Genomic DNA, 22,497 nt, shown 5'->3' with positions numbered 1-22,497 from the left:
GCTTTTCATATCTCTGGATCTCATTTAAGACTCATTCAAGCCAGGCACTGTGGCTCACACCTGTAATCCCAGCACTTTGGGAGGCTGAGGAGGGCAGATCACCTGAGGTCGGGAGTTCGAGACCAGCCTGACCAACATGGAGAAACCCTGTCTCTACTAAAAATACAAAATTAGCCAGGCATGGTGCCGCATGCCTGTAATCCCAGCTACTTGGGAGGCAGAGGCAGGAGAATCGCTTGAACCGGGAGGCGGAGGTTGCAGTGACCCGAGATCATGCCACTGCACTCTAGCCTGGGTGCCAAGAGTGAAACTCCGTCTCAAAAAAAAAACAAAAAAAAAACCTCATTCAAGAATCATCTCTAATTCTAGAGCCAAATCACCTGGGTTCAACTCCCAGTTCTGCCCTTACTAGCTACATAACCCTAGGCAAGTTATTTAACCTTTCTGTGCCTTGGTCTTCTGTGTATGGGGATCATAATTGTAGGTACTTCATAGTTTTCTTATGCAGATTCAATGAGTTCATCTTCATAAAGTGTTTAGAACAGGAGCAAGCACAGCACCACCACCGCACTTTGGGAGGCCAAGGCAGGCGGATCACAAGGTCAGGAGATCGAAACCACAGTGAAACCCCGTCTCTACTAAAAATACAAAAAATTAGCCGGGCGCAGTGGCGGGCGCTTGTAGTCCCAGCTACTCAGGAGGCTGAGGCCGGAAAATGGAGTGAACCCAGGCGGTGGAGCTTGCAGTGAGCCAAGATCGCGCCACTGCACTCCAGCCTGGGGCAACAGAGCGAGACTCTGTCTCAAAAAAAAAAAAAAAAAGCACAGGACCAAGCACATAACACATGCTATGTGACATGGTTTGGCTGTGTTCCCATTCAAATCTCAACTTGAATTGTATCTCCCAGAATTCCCACGTGGTGTGGGAGGAACCCAGGGGGAGGTAATTGAATCATGGGGGCTGGTCTTTTCCAGACTATTCTTGTGATAGTGAATATGTGTCACGAGATCTGATGGGTTTATGAGGGGTTTCTGCTTTCACTTCTTCCTCATTCTCTCTTGCTGCCGCCATGTAAGAAGTGCCTTTCACCCTCCCCCATGATTATGAGACCTCCCCAGCCATGGGGAACTGTTAAGTCCAATTAAACCTCTTTTTCTTTCCAGTCTCGGGTATGTCTTTATCAGCAGCATGAAAACAGACTAATACGCTATGCAAATGTTAAGTATGTTAAAAGTCTTATCTTTATGAGGAGTCCCCTAAACATTTCCCTCATCCCCTGCTGTGCCTCCTCAGGTTAAACTGATGCTACTGATTCCTATCATAGCATCTAGAAAATTTCATGGCACTCATTTTTAATGCTTCAGTCTCTCTCGGTAAATGTAGGCACAAAATAAATGGTTTTCAATGACTCAATGGATGGATAAATGAATATCTCTATTCTAGAAAGCACAAAAGAGTATTTTATTTTATTTTTGCTTACATGTCTGATTTAGTCTGTGAGCTTCTCAACAACCCAGAATACTTCTGATGCATTTTGTATCTCCAATGCCTGATACAGAACCTGTATCCACTCAATGAATAAATGGTTGGAGTTGTTGCTACTCAAAAGAAAACAACAACAACAAAAAAAAACCCACATAGGCCAGGCACGGTGGCTCACGCCTGTAATCCCAGCACTTTGGAAGGCCAAAAGGCAGGCAGATCACCTGAGGTCAGTAGTTTGAGACTAACATGGAGAAACCCTGCCTCTACTAAAAATACAAAAAAAAAATTAGCCAGGTGTGGTGGCACATGCCTGTAATCCCAGCTACCAAGAGGCTGAGGCAGGAGAATCACTTGAACCCAGGAGGCAGAGGTTGCGGTGAGCAGAGATCGCACCACTGCACTCCAGCCTGGGCAACAAGAGCAAAACCTCTGTCTCAAAAAAACAAAAAACAAAAACAACAACAACAACAACAAAAAAAACCCACCCACATAGAATCATCAAAATGAGTTTTGGAAGCAAACTTGAAATCACTATTCAAGACTTGGGCAAAACCAAAGAGCATCTGAGATTAAACTGGGACATCTTATCCAAGATATCATTGATTATATATATATATATATATACAATGTATCTCCAGTAAGATACATGAGAGATGTACTAAAATAATCAAGCACTGAGTCTTGACCTTCCACGCAAGACTCAGGCCTCTTCAGAACAGAAAGATTAAGATGGAGATGGAATAGAATTCAAATGTTAAAAGAATGAAGGGTCAAGAGAGTTGAAATGAAGGTAAATGGGCTACCTGTAGAAGTCTGAAAGTGAGCTTTGGAGGGAAGAAAAGTAAATACTGCTTTAACAAGAAGTCCTGGGGAATCTGAATGAATTAGATCCTGATCATGGATCCATAACATGTGGATGTGGAGAAATAATGGTATCTAGGGTCCGTATCTAACTGATATTCAAGAAGTATAGCTAGATGGCTGGGTGCAGTGGCTCAGCCTGTAATCCCAGCACTTTGGAAGGCCGATGTGGGCAGATCACTTGAGGTCAGAAGTTCAAGAACAGCCTCTACTAAAAACACAAAAAAATTAGCCACATGTGGTGGCACATGCTTGCAATCCCAGCTACTTGGGAGGCTGAGGCAAGAGAATAGCTTGAACCCAGGAGGCGGAGGTTGCAGTGAACCAAGATCGCACCACTGCACTTGCACTCTAGCCTGGGTAAGAGAGCAAGACTCTGCCTCTAAAAAAAGAAGAAGTATAGCTAGAAATTCTATGAATGACTTTGTCTAAAATATATCCTCTGAAATCTGCAGAAACTAGGATGGGCAGTTTTTTAATCTGATTCAACAGGGCATTTGTAGGACTTTTGTGACCTTAAATGAACTGAAATAACACAAAAGGTCATCAGAGAATTTCCAAGCTTCTCAGTACACATCATTTTCCCATTTATTAAATTTGAAGGTGTCTTGTATTCAGCAAAAATGAGAGCTCATTCAGCTGCATTTTATTTCCACTACAAAGAAGTCAAACCTAGAACCCACGTCAATTTGCAGAGGGATCTTCATTCACCTATGATCTCCATCCCCTAGGCTTTTGTTTCATTTCCTTTGGTTGTAATTAATTTCTTATGGAAACTTAGGTAAACTCAGCTTCTCTCAGCCAGGAACAACTGCAAACACATTTATTTATCTTTCTTCCCCAAATCTACAGGACATCAAATATTGACTAAAAGGTTTCTTCAAAGGAAAGTCAGCCTGGTACACGGAGCTCATTTCTAGCCATCCTTGAATGTTTGCTGTTTTCCCAAAGCTGCTGACAGTCCAGCTGCTATACACCAGCATGTGTTCATTTAATATAAGTCTCTCACCATGAAGCTGAAAGCACTGTACAATGATTTTTTTTTTTTTGCTTTAAATGAAGTCAAGATACAGTCTTAATAAAACATATGACAACTTCATTTTAACCAAACCTAAACCTTTAAACTTCAGGCATCTTTAGGTCTGAAAAGATTCTACTAACAACTTTCTCAAAGTTCAGCTTTGTCCAAAATACATAAATATCAAGAAGTCCCTCAAGAAAAAAAAATGTATACCAAAACTCTGGGGATATTCTAATGACAACAGTAGCCTCAAAAGAAAAATTCTTAGAATCTGAGAAGGAAACAGTGAAGTGACTGAATCCACGACAAAGGGAAAAATAAACTATGAAATGACTTTTCTAGTAGGCTGCTGTTAAAACACTTAACATTCCTAAGAACAGAGTTCAGTTCAACTTTTTACTGACCTTCTCCCCTAATACCTTCTTAGACCCTGCATCATCAGAAGAGAGATGAGTTTAACCCATTGGTGATAAAAAACTAAAGAAAGGAATACCGTACATGGTGTGTAGGACAGTAGTAACAGACCAGGTATGGTGACTCATGCTTGTAATCCCAGCACTTTGGGAGGCCAAGGCAGGAGGATTGCTTGAACCAGGAGTTCAAGACCAGCCTGGACAACATAGTGAGATCCCATCTCTTAAAAAATAAAACTTAAGCCGGGCGCGGTGGCTCAAGCCTGTAATCCCAGCACTTTGGGAGGCTGAGGCGGGCGGATCACGAGGTCAGGAGATCGAGACCATCCTGGCTAACACGGTGAAACCCCGTCTCTACTAAAAACACAAAAAATTAGCCGGGCGTGTTGGCGGGCGCCTGTATTCCCAGCTACTCGGGAGGCTGAGGCAGGAGAATGGCGTGAACCCAGGAGGTGGAGGTTGCAGTGAGCCGAGATTGCGCCACTGCACTCCAGCCTGGGGGACAGAGAAAGACTCCGTCTCAAAATAATAATAATAATAATAATAATAATAATAATAATAATAATAATAATAAAACTTAAAAAAAAAAAGACAGTAGTGACTGTGGAGAACAGTCTAGAATGGGGTTTCTCAGCCTCAGCCCTATGGACATTTTGAGCTGGATAATTCTTTGTTGTGTGTGGCTCCCCTGGGCACTGTAGGATGTCCAGCAGTACCCCTGGCCTTTACCTACTAGATGCCGGAAGCTCCCAATCCCCACCCCCACTACTGCCTCCCACATTGTGACAACCAAAAACATCTCCAGACATTACCAAATGTTCCTTGGAAGACAAAATCTAGAACCACTAGTCTGGAACCATCCTATATACTAGCAATATTCACTATCTCAGAAGGGATCTGAGAGTTAAGAATAAAATCTGTAAGAATTTTGTAAGATTTGGAACGAGCCATCTAACCCAGCATTATTTCCTTCCTGCGACTTAAAGCCAAGTGACAATCCCCCATCCACCCCACCCCTATCTTCCCTTCAACATCCAATAAACCAGCAGCCTTTTAGTGACTTGAACCATGAAAGTAAAAAGAATTAGAAAAAATTGCCGCTGTGTAAAACATAAGTCAAAGCCTAGTCCAAAATCTCCCCTCCCTTCTATCTAATTTTAAAAGAAAGGAAAGTGAAAGGCAGTCAGGAGAAGGGCCATGGCCAGGGTCAATTGTCTGGGGTGATATAAGCCAAGAACAGATCTTGTAGAAGACTGGGTCCTGGTCCAAAGACCTGGTTTTTCCAAACCTGACCTCCTTTGGGAAGCTTTACAAGAGTCTTGGCCAGGTGAAGTGGCTCACACCTGTAATTCCAACACTCTGAGAGGCCAAAGGGGTAGGATTGCTTGAGCCCAGAAGTTTGAGACAAACCTGGGCAAAAGAATGAGACCCCCATCTCTACAAAAAAAAAAAAAAAAAATTAGCTGAGCTGGCGTACACTTGTAGTCCCAGCTACTGAGGAGGCTAAGATGGAAAGATCACTTGAGCCTAGAAGGTCAAGGCTGCAGTGAGCCTTGATCATACCACTGCACTCCAGCCTGGGCAACATGGTGAAAAGGACCCTGTAACACACACATACACAAAAAGGTCTCAATTCTGACCACTATTTACCTTGGGCAATTTACTAGATAGCGCCTCATTTCTACACATGTCAAATGAGGATAATTGTAAAACCTACTTCTCACGGGTGGTTTTGTTGGTTAAATAAAATCATGGCCAGGTACAGTGACTCACACTTGTAATCCCAGCACTTTGGGAGGCTGAGGCAGGAGGATCGTTTGAACACGGGAGGTTGAGGCTGCAGTGAGCTATGATCACACCACTGAACTCCAGTCTGGGCAACAGAGCAAAACCCTGTCTCAAAAAAAAATAATAAAAATAAGAAACCATGCATGGCATACAGTGGGTGCGCAATAAATGTTAGTCATGGTTGGGTGGGCGTGGTGGCTCACTTGAGCTCAAGAGTTCAAGACCAGCCTGGGCAACATGGTGAAACCCTGTTTCCACAAAACATATGAAAAAAATTAGCCAGGCATAGTGGCGTGTGCCTGTGGTCCCAGCTACTTGGGAGGCCGAGGTGAGAGACTCTCTTGAACCCAGGAAATCAAGGCTGCAGTGAGCTGAGATCACTCCACTGCACTCCAGCCTGGATGACAAAGTGAGTACTGTTCCAGGTACACCTTATACACCTCCTCACCAAAGTTGCTTTCTTATTAAAAACAGAATTTAGCCAGATACGGTGGCTCACACCTGTAATTCCAGCACTTTTGGAGGCCAAAGCAGGTGGATCATCTGAGGTCAGGAGTTCAAGACCAGCCTGGCTAACATGGTGAAACCCCATCTCTACTAAAAATACAAAAATTAGCTGGACATAATGGTGCATGCCTGTAATCCCAGCTACTCGGGAGGCTGAGGCAGGAGAATCGCTTGAACCTGGGAGGCGAAGGTTGCAGTGAGCCAAGATCTTGCCACTGCACTCCAGCCGGGGCAACAGAGTGACTCTGTCTCAAAATTAATTAATTAACTAATTAATTGTGAAAACTTCAGGTGCTTCATATCCTTTCAGAAACTGAACCATCTTATGCAAAATGAATAACCACACCATCTGTGGCTCAATTAAGCAATAATAAATACAATTACACCTCATGGGCTCCACTGGTGTTGACATGACATTGGAGAATAAAATGTTACAGCCACTGACAGTTTCTATAGCCACGGTTGCAAAACATTATCCATCACAGCCTCTTCTGCCTCCATCCAATTCTAATGCTTTATGACTTTTTAAAACATCACTTCTTTGGTCATTGCTTGAGACCAACATCATTTTATTCCTATGAGTTTGCAAGTATATGCACGATCATTTTTTTTAGAATAATCTCTGCTTGGGAGGTTGCAGTGTGCTGCTAAAAACAAACGGATAAAGCTTCCACCACTATAAGCTCTAAAAGCCCTGTGTGTTGCTCACCCTCATATCCCCAGTCACTTTAGGTACCAGAAACTCAAAAACTCAGTTTGCTAGAGATACAAATCAGCCTTTCATTATGTGGTTTAAAATGTGCCTGTATCAGCTTTCTAATTTCCACCCACATAATATGCAGAAGAAACAGAGCAGACCCTTTTTACAAAGCTTACAAAAGTTAGGTAAGAAACAGACAAGAAATACATTTACATGTTCTAATGGATCCATTTTTATAGTGTCAATATTTACACCATGAATTTGCATGTCTCTCAGTGGTTATAACTCACAAGGAAATCCACTGTTTCATCTTATCTTTTCTCTCTTTTTTTTTTTTCGGAGACAGAGTCTCGCTCTGTTGCCCAGGCTGGAGTGCAGTGGTGCGATCTCGGCTCACTGCAACCTCCGCCTCCCAGGTTCAAGCGATTCTCCTGCCTCAGCCTCCCGAGTAGCTGGGATTACAGGCGCCTGCCACTGCAGCCAGCTAATTTTTGTATTTTTAGTACAGACGAGGTTTCACCGTGTTAGCCAGGATGGTCTTGATCTCCTGACCTTGTGATCCACCTGCGTCAGCCTCCCAAAGTGCTGGGATTACAGGCGTGAGCTACCGCGCCCGGCCTCATCTTACATTTTCTTTTATCTCTTACCTGTTATGTGGGATGAATCTCTGTTCACACAAATTTTTGTTTTCACTATTAAATATATATGGCATTTAAGGCCAGGTGTGATGGCTCACGCTTGTAATCCCAACACTTTAGGAGCCGAGGCAGGCAGATCACAAGGTCAGGAGATGGAGACCATCCTGTGCAACATGGTGAAACCCTGTCTCTACTAAAAATACAAAAAAATTAGCTGGGCATGGTGGTGCACGCCTGTAGTCCCAACTACTCGGGAGGCTGAGGCAGGAGAATCGCTTGAACCTGGGAGGTGGAGGTTGCAGTGAGCCAAGATCGTGCCACTGCATTCCAGCCTGGTGACAGAGTGAGACTCCATCTCAAAATATGGCATTTAATATTGTAAATTAAGTACATATACATGCTAAATATATTAAATATATTCAGTGTTAAGTATATATAAATATATACATGTACTTTAAATATATTTATATTAATGTGATTGCACATTAAATATATAATATAAATATTAAAATTTTGGTAAATATAGATGATTAATTTGAGTTATAAGTTTGATGACTGAAACTATACTTAGGTCTTTTTTTTAATGTTTGCCCTCAACCCCATTTCCCCATTACAGTTTCCTATACACCCTAGATACTCAATTAGCATTATTTTGTCATTTGTAGTATATAAGTAAAGATCACATACTTTATATTTGCCAGTGTGGACATAAAGAGAAACACTGAAATACAAAATAGTTGTCTAAAAGAATGTGAAGGGCCAGGCATGGTGGTTCACACCCGTAATCCCAGCACTTTGGGAGGCTGAGGCAAGCTGATTGCTTGAGCCCAGGAGTTTGAGACCAGCCTGGGCTACATTGCGAAATGCTGTCTCGACAAAAAATACAAAAAATTAGCCAAGCATGGTGATGTGCACCCGTAATCCCAACTACCTGTGACCCACCTCAGTGGGAGGATCACCTGAGCCCAGGGAGGTCGAGGCTGCAGGGAAATATGATTGTACCTCACTCTCCAGCCTAGGCAACACAGCAAGACCCTCAAAAAAAAAAAAAAAAAGAAAAAAGAAAATAAAATAAAAAATGCTAGGCAGCCAGGCATGGTGATGTGCCTGTAGTCCCAGTTACCCAGGAGGCTGAGGCAGGAGGATTGATTGCTTGAGCCCAAGATGTTACAGTGAGCAATGTCACACCACTGCACTCCAGTCTGGTGACAGAGTGGCACCTTGTCTCTCAAAATAAAATAAAATAAAAAATACTTTTCCTAAAAATGAATGCTAGGCACTAGAGGTGTCTCCTGCTTTTGCTAGAGGCACTGGATATAAAAGGGGAAACTTCTAGCCAGGCGTAGTGGCTCAAACCTGTAATCCTAGCACTTTGGAAGGCCGAGGTGGGCAGATCACGAGGTCAGGAGTTCGAGACCAGCCTGACCAACATGGTGAAACCCCGTCTCTACTAAAAAAACCAAAATTAGCCAGGCGTGGTGGCGCGCACCTCTAATCCTAGCTACTCGGGAGGCTAAGGCAGGAAAGTTGCTTGAACCTGGGAGGTAGAGGTTGCCGTGAGCCGAGATCGAGCCACTGCACTCCAGCCTGGGTGATAGAGTGAGACTCTGTCACAAACATACATACATAAATAAATAAATAAATAAATAAATAAATAAATAAATAAAACATTTATATGCTATTCATTTTTTCTTTTCTTTTAAAATTTTTTTTTAATAGAGAAAGGGTTTCGCCATGTTGCCCAGGCTACTTTTTAACTCTTGGGCTCAAGCAATCCACTCACCTCGGTCTCCCAAAGTGCTGGGATTACAGGCATGAGCCACTACGCCCGGCCCCCCTATTCATTTCTAATGTCCCATTCAGTACATATGAGAAGAAATAAGATGATTTGCAGAAAGAACTACGAACATTAGCTCTTTATTAGGTATAATTTGTGTATTTTTTGAACTCCTCAACAAATTGTGATGATATCTTGCAAATCAATTTACAAGGAAAAAAACACAACCCAAAATCCAAATAATTCTAAATCAGCCATAAACCATGACTGACAACAGTCAGAAATAACTAAATCCAGGCTCTTCATCTACCCTCAGCAGACTTTATGTACTGTTGCCTTTTTTTACTGCAAAGAACCTTCCTGGAGTCAGTACTGCCTTCAAGACGGTTTTAGGGTCCCCAAGCCTAGTAGCCACAGGATTCTACCAGCAACTGAGGAAGCCCTTTTCAGTGAATTATGGATCTAAACAAGGCAAATGAACGCAGAGAGGGAACTGGGCCTCCAAAGGCCAAGAAAAGCAATTTTGCCAAACCTAGGTAATTGTCCAAAGGAGAGAACGAAGCCAGGGCTAGCAAACAAACATGACGGATCAGAGAATTGTTTTGCCACTTGGTAAAAGGCAAGATCAAGTATTTGTACAAAGGTTCTGGGAAAAAATTAAAGACTCAAACAATGACTCTAGCACTTCTGTTTCATGCCAGGTCAAGAGAAAAATACCTAATTGAGCTCTACAACCGAGAACAATCTAAATGGAATCCTGTAGCAGCAATTGGCACTTGTGGAAACCTCAAAGGTGAAAAGAGATAGTTAAGAAAATTTGTCTTGACAGTTACTTTCAGAACAATCATTAATTATAATTAAATGACAATAGGAAAGGTGATAAACAATATAGTAACATGTCAGTCAATTGTACTTATCTGTAGGGCACGCAATTCACAAAATGGTTCAAAACAGAGGGCTATACATTTAGATGTAAATCACAAAAAGATTGCCAAAGAGGAGGCTTTGATTTGGAAACAGGGAAGCTCTGAAATGGGGAAGTGCTGAAATGATTGCGACATCCCCACTTTTGGCCCTGCCTTGCACGTTACTTAGTCATCAGCCTCCATCAAGGACTTGTGGTGACAGAAAATAAACCACAGAAAACATGGCAGCCTTCTGGGAGAGGTCTGGGAGAAAACCCAAGCTCATTCAGAAAGGTAAGTTCGTGGTTGTATTTCGAGTAAAACGCTTTCAGTCATGCTTGAAATGTGTAAAAGCCTGTGTGTCTTATTCATTTATTCAACAAGTATTTATGGAGCACCTACTCGGTGGCAGACGCTCCTCTAATGTGCTTGGGGATACATCAATGAATGAAGTAGACATTCTAGTCTGGGAGAGACAGATAATAGGTCACACGATTACATAGTATGCTACAAAGCGATAAATACCAGAGAGAAAGCAGGGTAGCGAGACGGAGGATGCGGGCAGGAAGGAGGAATTGCTGTTTTAACCAGGAGGAGGCAGAGCAAAGACTTGAAGGAGGTGAAGGAGTGAAGCATGGAGATGTCTGGGGATGATGGTTCAGGCATCAGGGGCAGCCAGTGCAAAGGCCCTGTGGTATGAATGTGCTGGGCACACCCCATCAAGAAAATGAGTGTGGTTAAAGCAGAGGGAGTAAGGATGTGCGTGGTAGCAGGTGAGGTTAAAGAGGTGATGGGACTAGAAATAAAGTCATTCGCTGACTTTTGAGTGAGATAGAGAGGCTCTAGAAAGTTTTCGGCAGGGGACTGACACGAGCTGACTTCTGTTTTAAAAGAGTCACTCTAGCCAGGTGAGGTGGCTCACGCCTGCAATCCCAGCACTTTAGGAGGCCAAGATAGGCAGATTGCTTGAGGCCAGGAGTTCGAGACCAGCCTGGCCAACATGGTGAAACTCCATCTCTACTAAAAATACAAAAAATTAGCCAGGCGTGGTGGTGCATGTCTGTAATCCTAGCTACTCGGGAGGCTGAGGCAGGAGAATCACTGGAGCCTGGAAGGCAGAGGTTGCAGTGAGCTGAGATCGTGCCACTGCACTCCAGCCTGGGTGACAGAGTGAGACTCCATCTCAAAAAATAAGAGTCACTGGATACTGGGTTAAGAAAGGAGTGTGCGGGGAGAGCGGTGAGGACAAAGGTGGAAGCAGGGGAGCAGATAAGCAGATTCTGCAGACGCATCCACCCTTCCGTGACTAGCTCTAGCCAATGGAGAAAGGGCAAGACCTTTCATACATGACCAGGGTACATGAGAACATGGGTGTTACCATTTAATTTCAGGGTCTGTGTGCCTCCTGCAGTTCCCACCAGAGAAGTGACTCCTAGGTTTCACGCTGGGCTTGTCCGTATCATATGAGCTGGCAGTTTCTGTTTACTCATTGGCAAAGTGACATATACCTTGAGGTAGATCCTGGAGCCCACAGTGTGGAGCAAAAAGCAAAGGAGGTCCCTGGGCCAAACTACTGTTTGCAGCAAATGGGAAGGGCTAACTTGTTATTGGATTTCTCTTTGCTCTGCAAATAGGATTTCACTAGAGGCAATTCTTCCAATACTTCTTCAGCCACCTGTCCTTCCTCATCTCTTTTCTTAGTAACTAAGAGTACAGCGTCAGCCCACCAGAAAAGCCACACTGCTGTGACTCATTGATATTCACCTGATACTGCCCTTTCACTCTTGGATTTCTTTGTTGACCCTCAGTATTTTTTAGAGGTGACATCTCACTATGTTACCCAGGCTGGAGTGCAGGGGCTAGTCACAGGCGCAATCATAACATACTAAACCCTTGAGCTCCTGTCATCCAGCGACGCTCCTGCCTCAGCCTCCCAAGTAGCTGGGACCACAGGCTTGAACCACCACACTCAGCTCTTCACTCTCCCTCATTTTGAGAAAACGTACTTTTTTCCTTCTTATAATGACCTAGTAAGTTTTTTCTAATTACGAAAAAATGCAATTTTTTCTTCCTCATCATTGCTTATTGGCAACTCTCGGCCTTTTAAAGGATATTAAATAGCAGACAAAGAGGTATAAACTTGTTTGTTTGTTTTTTGTTTGTTTGTTTGTTTTTAGATGGAGTCTTGCTCTGTCAAGGATGGAGTGCAGTGACGCAATCTCGGCTCACTGCTACCTCCGCCTCCCGATCTCAAGGGATCCTCCCACCTCAGCCTCCCAGGTAGCTGGGATTACAGGCGTGTACCACCACGCCTGGCTAATTTTTGTATTTTTTGTACAGATGGGGTTTCGCCATGTTGCCTAGGTTGTTCTGAAACTCCCAGGCTCAAGTGATCTACGGGCCTTGGTCTCCAAAAGTGCCAGGATTATGGTGTGAGTGACCAAGCCCGGCCCAGATTAATCTATTTAATCCTTATAATAACCCTGTGAGGTAGGCATTTTACAGTTGGGGAAACTGAGTCACAGAGTTTTCTTTTTTAGTTAGCCTGCCTAAAGTCACATGTAAGTGGCAGAACTAAGATTGGAACCAAGGCAGTCCACGCTCCTAGACACTCTGCTAAGGAGTGTGAATTTAGTATGAATAACCATCCTTTCCCCAAAATCTGCATCTTCACTCTAGATAAACCCCTTTTTTTCTCTCCACATGACCAAACTTTGCTGATTACCCTGATAACAAACTAGCCCACAGTGCTGAGCTCTCCTCCATGCCAGCATGCTGCAGCCTTTTATAATCTAACTAAATTCTAAGGTAAAGCCATAACCACCTCATTCTTCCCTGGACAAGTCTAAAATAGTAAGATCATCCTCATGGAGAAACAGATCACAGGTATTAACTGGTAGAACATAAAACAAAAACAAAAAAACAACAAAAACATTAGGCCATTGCATTTTCTGTTAATAAGAAGTTGCAGTGCCCCATTGAGTTTTCTGTGTCGCCAAACCCTCCCAGTTGTAGTTACACAAAGGCAACTTTGTCTTGAGAAGGCTACTGGGAAGATCGGCCTAATCTTGGCAAGGGCTTGGTGTACCGAGAACCATGTTATTATTTTTTAAACCAAATGACAACACACAAAAAGAAATATTATTTAAGCCATCTTTTCTTTTCTTTTCTTTTCTTTTTTTTTTGTTGTTGTCCAGGCTGGAGTGCAGTGGCATGATCTCAGCTCACTGTAACCTCTGCCTCCTGGGTTCAAGCAATTCTCCTGCCTCAGCCTCCCGAGTAGCTGGGACTATAGGCGCCCACCACTATGCCCGGCTAATTTTTGTACTTTTAGTAGAGACAGGGTTTCACCCTATTGGCCAGGCTGATCTCACACTCCTGACCTTGTGATCTACCCGCCTTGGCCTCCCAAAGTGCTGGGATAACAGACATGAGACACCGTGCCCAGCCTAAGCCATCTTTTTAAAAGTCACAGTGCTATTATCATCACCAACTTTGAACCCTAGTTTTTGAAACACGAATGGTTTACCCGAGCTTACGAGGCTCAAACACACATTTTCAGAATAGGAATTAAATTGATCTAAGAGAAACAACACCTGAAAAAACCCTGTCCATTTTGTGCTTCTGTACTTTTTGCTTTTCTCGGGGCACGTGAAATGCTTTACAAATATGATTGAGCCAGGTCTCAATGCTCTGAAAGGTAGATACTTTTTATGGTAATTTTAATATGCTGACATTTCCTTGGTCAGGTACAGGCGTCCTGTTCCTGTTTCAGCTGCACAATGCCCTGCATTCATTGTACACTCACCCACTGCCCATTGGTACATATACTTAACACTTGCTCACCCACATGTGGATTATCCATAGCGTCTGGGAACAGGTTGTCTTCCAGCCCAGTTGGTGGATACTCAGGGAATATGAGCAAAACTGACAATTCATCAAAGCAAGGCACAATCAGGAGGCCAAAGCTGTTAGCAACTCCCCTTTCATTCAACGTACACCCACCAGGAACCCACTATGGTCTTCGTGCAGGGCCACCATGTTCATGAGAACCACAAACATATAGCATCCCCAAAGACAAATATCGTGATTTGGGTAGACTGGATGTTGTTTTCTTGATTAATGTGGCTGAGTGTAATCTATAAATAAAGCATACATTTTGCAGAACCAGAAATCTCCTGAGACCAAAAGATTGATATTTTCCTAAAACACAAAGGGTTTTCAGGGTTACACTAGCACTCTGTCTTCTCCTGATGTCATCTCCCTGAAATGGCCTTCAGAAAAGCAGAGATTGTGCTTTTGATTTCTAAAATGACTCCACTCTAAAAGCTTTGATAGGGTGCACCAAAAGAGCTACTATAGTCACAATCACTTCTATGTGATCAGCTTATTTATGTATTTTACTTTACAAACACATAAACCATATGCATCTAGACACACCCACAAATCATTTTTTACATAAACTAAGTTCCTATGATGACAAAAATGGAAGATTCATAACAACAAAAAAAGACTGCTCCTATTAAATATGTAAGTTACATAAACTGAGCTGTAATTCTTTTTTTTTTCAGGTGTCCTTAAACCACACAGAAAGTAGAGGAAAGGCAGAGAGTGGGAGTATGGTTGAAGGGTGTGTGCCTTTCGTAATCAGTTTACTTTTGGTTTTACCAAGAGATGATATCTTGAATTCATTCAAACTAGTGTCTATTGCAGTACACTAGAAACATTTGAATTACAAAAGGGGAGGAGGAGCCTCCACTTCCCACAGTTGCTAGTTTACCTGCAGTCCTTTGAGGGCATTGATAATCTCCATGTGAGCTTTCTGGTAAATTCCACACTAGGACCACATTCAGAACTTACCTGTTTCTTGGCCATTTATTCCTCTAGACACTCTCTGCCTTTCTATTTTTGCTGGAAAATGAAAGTTTTCCTCCCCCACACCTTTTTCAGAGCAAAAGATACGAGAACCTTATAAGAAGGTGGTCATTGACTTCAAGGGGATGAGATCGCCCTCCCCACTGCCTCCCCCGATACAGATGCTGACAGAATAGATGGGGAAGCAACTATGAGAGAAACAGAAACAATCAGAACTCCAGCTCAGACGATCTCAGGAGTTTTACCAACAGGATGATTCAGGACCACACACAAAAAATGGCAGGGTGCCATTTCCCCCTGAATCTCTCCAGCATAAGATGGAAAAAACAACCTGAGGTGGCAACTGAGCAATTAGTTACTGATCATTTCTATAACAATTCTCTGGAGGCTCCAAAGGCCTCCTATCTTGAAACCCAGGTCATCTCTGCATTGCTATTACTGACTATCTTTATCCAGTTGCTCTTTGAAGCCATTACTTGGAGCAGTAATGTTGGGACTAACACACACCTTTTATGATATTAAACCAGAAAATCAGCATCATCATTAAGACACAGAGACTGTTCCCAAGAGGGAAAGAAAATATATCTCCTAATCAGGCCAGTAGCTGAAACACTGCAATATAACCTGTAGCTTGGAATCACAGTGACAAGCACTTAAAGCTGCATTTAATGTCTTCATCGTAACTTCATAAAAGTTTGGCACACAAATTCTACCTTTATTCTAAACATACCCTTTTTTCTAAGTCTCATGAATCCCAAACTTAAACCTCTTTAGAGTAAGTTTTTTTTCCCCAGAATTATGTATCTTCTGGGATAACCTAATCACAGTTTCACTTGAGCCTGGGTCCAATTTTAAGAAAATCTCCCTCCTTCACCCTTGTATCCACCCCCCTGACCTTTTCTGAAAAATCAAGAGACTTAAGATGTGGAGGTGGAAACTTACTGAAATAGCCAAATGCTTTTCTATAGCAATGAAAGCTCAGTCATTTGGGACATGATTTAATCTTGAGCTTCAGAGCAGAATTTGAAAAGCAAATTAAATTCTTTTGTAAGAAAATAATTTCATCTTTACCCAATCTTTTAAAAAATCACTACCTAGAACAGTAAACCAAATAGTCTGATATGAATGTTCTTATCTTGTGAGGAAAAAAATGTGAGTAGTCTTTAGCACTAGTTAGAGCAAGTGTACAGAACACGTGTCCAGAAACATGTAGTTCTCTTGCTTTGTCTTTATTTCATCCTCAGTATCACTACTGCTTTGGGCAGAATTCTTTCAAAATTTAGTTTAAAGCAGCACAGTGGGGGAATCAAAAATAAATATGTTGACTATTAAAAATATAGAGATTGGTAAAAAAAAGATGATGATGAATTCTCAATCCTACAAACGTCTGTAAATGCAAAAACCAAGAGGAAGATAATAAATCTTTAATAATTGATTGATATTCAGAATATCTTGATGTAATTAATTTAAAGCATGGCCTACCTAGCCAGGTAAAGGACGGCAGAGCTAGGCTTATTTCTTCATTTGACACATACTTAAAGTTAGTAATGAAGCTAGGTGCTTGGGAAATTTCTGAGACCCCATCCTTCCAGCATGCAGTAATTAAGTCAAAGAGGCCAACAGTGTGTATATCAGAACAAGATGAAGGGTAAAGCAGACCAGAAAAAAATATGAAAACTCAAACCATCTCCTCCTTTCTTTTTTTCCTTCTGTTTTCCTTTCAGACTGGGTTGATTTTAGTTCCCTCCAAGACTTCAAGTCAGCAGTCTAACAAAGATCATTGTTTAAATTAATAGCAACACAAACTCCCACAAAGTGATCTCTTATCCTCTAGGCTGAGTACTTTGGTTTATCTTGAGGTTGTGTGTTATGCCGCTGACCACCTTTCACCTTATAGAATCGGCACCTGCAATTCTCAAACTCTCTGGATCTAATTGCCAACCTTTTGAGCTCAAAACTTCGGCAACTCCTTCACGTTGGGTTGTCAACCTTTTGCTCTCCCTCCCCTGAGAAATTCGTATGACCTTGCCTTAAAACTTTTAAAGAATACATTTTTAAATCTATATTCCTGCTAAAGAAAACCGTGAGTCATTAAAATACCACCAGAAAAAAAAAAAAAGGTTTGATTTTTAGTTTAGGTCGGTAATGGCCTGTAAGTACCTTGAAGATGGTATCTTCCTATCACTTATGCCTTGGGACAGTACCCAAGAGTGGCTGAACTTTTACCTAATTAAAAAATGAGTCATTTATTTGAAAAATTCCACCTCCATTTATTTTATCTGATTTCTTAAATATCCGGTCAACTGCTAATTTGTCAGATGTCATAATTCGTCAGTCCTACCCTTTTCTACAGGCTGAATTTTTAATTTGAAACAACTACACCTCCACCGAATGTTACTTTCAGACGTAAATTACTGCAGGAAGACCCCCCTCTGCCTTGGTTAACACTTAAATGAGATGCCTCCTGTCCAGGACGCTTCCTCAGTCTCACTGTAATAATCTGAGTCTAAAGTCACCTGTGCTTCTGGGCGGTCCAATCATGTATTTTCAAGAGTGAAAAAAAAAAAAAACAGTTTCTTTTATGGAAAAAGATTCATCACTACAGGAAACACGATGGGGCTGACTGTATATGATTATCTGCCTTCCCACAAGTTGACCCTTTTAAAACCTTTTTATAAACCCTTTATTTCCCACTAAATATACCAAGAGACAGAAGGTGAGTGATAGCATGAGGGATAAGGGCTAAAGAGAGAAGAAAAAAATATATATATATACTTCAAAAACTGGGACCCAAATTGTAAGATTAAGGGACAATAGTTAGAAGGACTACCAAAACCACCTTACCTTTCCTCGTTAAGTTTTTGGAGCCGCCCACTTCAGAAATTAACACCATTCACAGCACAGGAGCAACTTAACACAGCTAGGAAGTCACCTACAACATCTTCTCGTCCGCCTTCTTTTTAATGTAAAACCAAAATAAGGAGTGTCCAGCGACTCCCCACCGCGCCGCTTAAAGCAACAGAGCGTTTTAGGCTTAACTCCCAGGCTCTGGGAATTCCAGTGGGTCAGAATTGCTTAACCTTGGAGACCTGCAGAGAGAAAGTCTCCAGGAGGACCGCTCCCCAAACCCTGGTTTCTCTCTGTCCCAAGCTGCACATTCCACAGTGGAAAGCGGGAGCGGCGACCCGAAGGCAGCGAAGTTCTCTCGGGCTCAGCTCCCGAGGCCGGGAGCGCGCGGCTGTTCCACCCGCAGAGCGGCGCCGGGTCCCGGCTGTGTGGGGCGCTGCGCACGGGAGCGCTCAGCGTCTGGTCTGCGGGCCCTTCCCGGTTCCCTCCCTCTCTCCTCCCGCCGCCCGCCCCCTGCCGAGGCCATCCGCCTCACAGTAGCAAGGTTGTCTCTCGTCTACTCCCTTCCCTTAAACTCACCAAACCAGATTTTTACTCCCAACACAGGCAACTTCCCGTAAATCTGCCCTGAAATTTTATCCTGCTGGCTGAGCCTCCCCTGGCTAAAGGCCAGTGCCACATTCCTGTTGTTTTTAGGAGCGCAGATACCTTTGCTGAAGGTTCAAAGAAAATCGGCCTTGATGGCAGAGATTGGGGGACTTGACCAGACGGACTTCTCTCCCCGCCCCAAAAGTCACATGCCTTTCAGACACCCAGAAGTGGCACCTGCTCCACCTGGGGGCATCTGTCCGAGTCAGACGCTCGGCCCCCTTCGGGCTGTTCCGAGAAAACCCAGCCCGAACCACGTTGGAGGAATTAGGAACCTGCTGTTGAATTTCAAGCCGATCGGAACCGCCCCGCTACCCTTCTTCCCCCTATAAAGAAGTCGCTGGACGAGATGGGATCTCCGCGACCCCCGCGTGCCCGGGGAGAGCTCCCGGGGCGTCCTTACCTGGGGCCGAGCATGGCTTGGCCGCGCGCAGGCAGGAGCGTCACGCGGACGGGGCCCTGACCTTTGCCGGGGCCTTCGCAGCAGGGCCTGGGGCCTGGGCGCTGCTCGTTCAGAAGTGGCTCATTTTAATGCGCTCTGACCTAGAGTTACGGAGGGTTTCTAGAAAGGGAACAAAAAAACACTGCATTTAGAAACAGCAGCCAAGCCCTCGCTACACCTTGCCTGCTCTCTGGGGAGTTGGCTCGAACCCCCACCCCATCCCAATTCCCAAGAAACCCAGATGTCCGCAATCCGCGCCCCACCCCCTTCGCCTTACCTGTTTATACAAGAGTTAAGGAGCCTCCCGCATTTCAGTGGAGCGCTAAGCCTGTTTGTAGGCGCGGAATGGGCCAACAGGAATCGAATTCTGTGACTAAACAAACTAGAAGAGGAAGCAGGCACCACCAGGAACCTAAAACAGAGTTGTGATTTCGGGTTGCAGTGTCATTCAGCTGAGGGGAAAAAAAAATACCGGGCTACTTTAGTGAAAGAATGTTCCAAAAATGGTTCTTTGCTGGTTGAGTTAACACATGCAAAGAGCTTAGAACGGTGCCTAGCACACAGTGTTAGCTGCCGTTGTTGTTGTTATTCTTATTATTATTATTTACATTATGGTTTTTTTCTGAAGAAGGGGTGTGTGGTCAGAGTTAAACATGGGCTGTAGCCCCAGCACTGCCACTCACCAGCTGTGAGGCCATGAGCAAGATATTTAATCTCTCCCAGCCTCAGTTTCTGGAAGATTCTAACGATGGGATTTTTACAAACAGTTTACATTCATTGCTGACAGTCTTGAATACAATGGGAAATAAAGTCCCTGTAAAGGGTAGCCAACTGAATTTCATCTCACTTAAAACTTACAAGATTGACAAGAGAAATGGAGATAAATTTGCCTGCATTCCATGAAGCTCACTAACGGGAAGGAAACTGGGGACCCAGCGATCACCCATCGGCTGTGCTTAATTCTCATTTGTATTTTGGCACTTGACCTGGTGTCTAACCCTGGGAGAGTTACTTATCCCAGACTGGGCCGGACAAATAATGACCCTTGCCGTTTGAAAAGCAGTATGAAAGAGGGAAATGATTTTGAAACTCCTCATAAATATTAAAAAGTGAATATGGAAGGCTAAAATGTTATCAGTGCCTCCACCCTTTATCCTCCATTTAACTTCACATTTAAAGAAAGAAATAATAATCCCTTTCCAATAATGAGGCCCTTTCTACTTTATGGAGCACTTTTACCCTTCTTACTTTATGTGATCCTTACAAAATGATCCTGTGAGCTATTTTGTCCCCATTTTGCAGATGAAGACACTGAGATCACACAGGTTGAGTGTAAGTCCTAAGGACTGGGTGGCGAGGCCGGGACTGGTTCTCAGTTCTAGTTAATTTTTTTTTTTTAAGTTGAAAAATCAAACTGGATTCTATTAAAATATATATAAATAACCCTCATTTTTCTTTATTTCATCAGTGTTGGAAAGTTAAGTGAAAATTAATTAAAAAGTAGTAGTCCTAAGAGAGAGAAATAAAGGCTGAAGGGGAATCAAGAAAACCATAAATTTAAAAGTAGCATTTGCCACCTTTGGGAAAAATGATTCCTTAAAACCAGCAAAGAATTCTGGAACATTTTAAATCCTTCTGATCTTTTATCTTCTCATGAGGCAAAATTTAACCCAGACAAATTCAACATTTCCTGCGCTTTAGGTTCATTCCTTGTCAATACCAGCTAGCATGTACTGTGAACAGCAGGCAGTGGGAACTCTCTTAGCTAAATTCTCTCACCAGACCTAAAGGTTGACGCTGCCAGGCACAAACAACGGCTCCACCCCCTTCAGACAACTAAAAAACCCAGCTCCATATTAGCCTGAAATTTTCTTTTCTTTTCCAGAAGTATCTGGATTATGGCCTCAAAAAAGGCTCGCTCTCACAGACTGTCTGAGCTGAAGGATTCTAGAGGGGACGTTCTCGCTGGGCACAGTGGCTCATGCCTGTAATCCCCACGCTTTGGGAGGCCGAGGCAGGCAGATTACCTGAGATGAGGAGTTACAGATGAGCCTGGCCAACGTGGTGAAACCCCATCTCTACTAAAAATACAAAAATTGGCCGGGCGTGGTGGCGGGCACCTGTAATTCCAGCCACTCGGGAGGCTGAGGCAGGAGAATGGCTTGAACCCGGGAGGCGAAGGTTGCAGGGAGCCGAGATTGCGCCACTGCACTCCAGGCCGGGTGACAGAGTGAGACTTTGTCTCAAATAAAATGATAAAAATAAAAGAAATTTGAAAGTATGGAGGTCAGTGACTCCAGGTGAACTGGAACTGGAGTCAGGGAAAACTCCTGCTTAAGGAGGCTCAGGTTCCACTTCAGGAAGTGAGTCCTCATCTCAAAGAGGGTCAGTTACCCTTTTCTCAGATGTTGCCTGCTCCTTCTTCAGTTTTGCCCACCGACACCTATGAAATGGGTATATCCTTTCTTTCTTTCTTTCTTTCTTTTTTTTTTTTGAACTCCATATCTGCTGGAGAAATGGGTAAAATTCTTGTTCCTATTTCTCACTGCCCTCCCTAGGAACATGAGAAAAATAAAATAGATTTTTCTAAGTGGCAGGCTATAGCAAAACAAATGTGAACTTTTATTATTTCTTGTTTGTGGCTAACCTTGGCACCTGTTTTATTATTATTATAATTATTTTAATTCTTAGGCCCACTCCATTTTCCTGGGGCATTTTAGTTTTCTAGAGCCTTGTCTTTTACTTTCTGTTTTCTTCTTTTCCTTCTGCCTATGAGGCAATGTGACGGAGTGAGTGCAAACAGCATGAAAATTAGTTTCCAAGAGATTTGAGTTTGAATCTCAATTTTTTCTCTGAGCTATGTGATTTTGGACAAATTGCTTAATCGCTTTGAGTTTTAGTGTCTTCATTTATAAATTAATAACACCTATCTTTCTGGATTTTTTTTTTTTCGAGATGGCGTCTCACTCTATTTATTGCCCAGGTTGGAGTGCAATGGCGTGATCTCGGTTCACTGCAACCTCTGCCTCCCAGGTTCAAGTGATTCTCCTGCCTCAGTCTCCCAAGTAGCTGGGATTACAGGCGTGCACCACCACGCCCAGCTAATTTTTGTATTTTTTTTGTTAGTAGAGACAGGGTTTTACCATGTTGGTCAGGCTAGTCTTGAACTCCTGACCTCATGATCCAACTGCCTCAGCCTCCCAAAGTGCTGGGATTACAGGCATGAGCCACCACACCCGGCCTTTTTTTTTTTTTTTTTTTTTTTTTGTGACGGAGTCTCGCCCTTGTTCCCAGGCTGGAGTGCAATGGTGCGATTTTTGGCTCACTCAAACCTCCGCCTTCCAGGTTCAAGCGATTCTCCCAAGTATCGGGGATTACAGGCATGCACCACCATGCCCAACTAGTTTTGTATTTTTAGTAGAGACAGGGTCTCACCATGTTGGCCAGACTGGTTTCGAACCCTTGACCTCAGGTGATCCACCCGCCTCAGCCTCCCAAAGTGCTGGGATTACATGCGTGAGCCACTGTGCCTGGCCATCTCTCTGGATTTCTACAAGAGTTAAATGAGAGCTAAAATCTCAGCATGGTCC

General features: G+C 43.2%; 1 protein-coding gene across 5 annotated transcripts in view; it reads right to left on the bottom strand.

Moving 5' to 3' along the window:
- The window catches only part of RBM47 (RNA binding motif protein 47), a 211,942-nt gene extending 192,658 nt beyond the window's left edge, over window positions 1-19,284 (bottom strand). For 4 of the 5 annotated variants that reach the window (XM_032135522.2, XM_032135527.2, XM_032135525.2 and 1 more), the window contains exons 1-2: window positions 19,185-19,284; window positions 18,869-19,027 (exon numbers count right to left, since the gene is read on the bottom strand). The gene's annotated coding sequence lies outside the window, so the exon portion shown is untranslated. Of the gene's footprint in view, window positions 1-17,814; window positions 18,284-18,868; window positions 19,028-19,184 lie in introns of those variants that run through there. The other variant, XM_032135524.2, reaches the window with a different exon arrangement.
- Window positions 19,285-22,497: the final 3,213 nt, after the last annotated feature.

Source organism: Hylobates moloch, unplaced genomic scaffold, assembly GCF_009828535.3.
Source record: "Hylobates moloch isolate HMO894 unplaced genomic scaffold, HMol_V3 SCAFFOLD_17, whole genome shotgun sequence".
NCBI classification, from domain to species: Eukaryota; Metazoa; Chordata; class Mammalia; order Primates; family Hylobatidae; genus Hylobates; species Hylobates moloch.
Note: the sequence above shows the minus strand (reverse complement) of the source record. Positions and strands in the feature narration are given on the sequence as shown.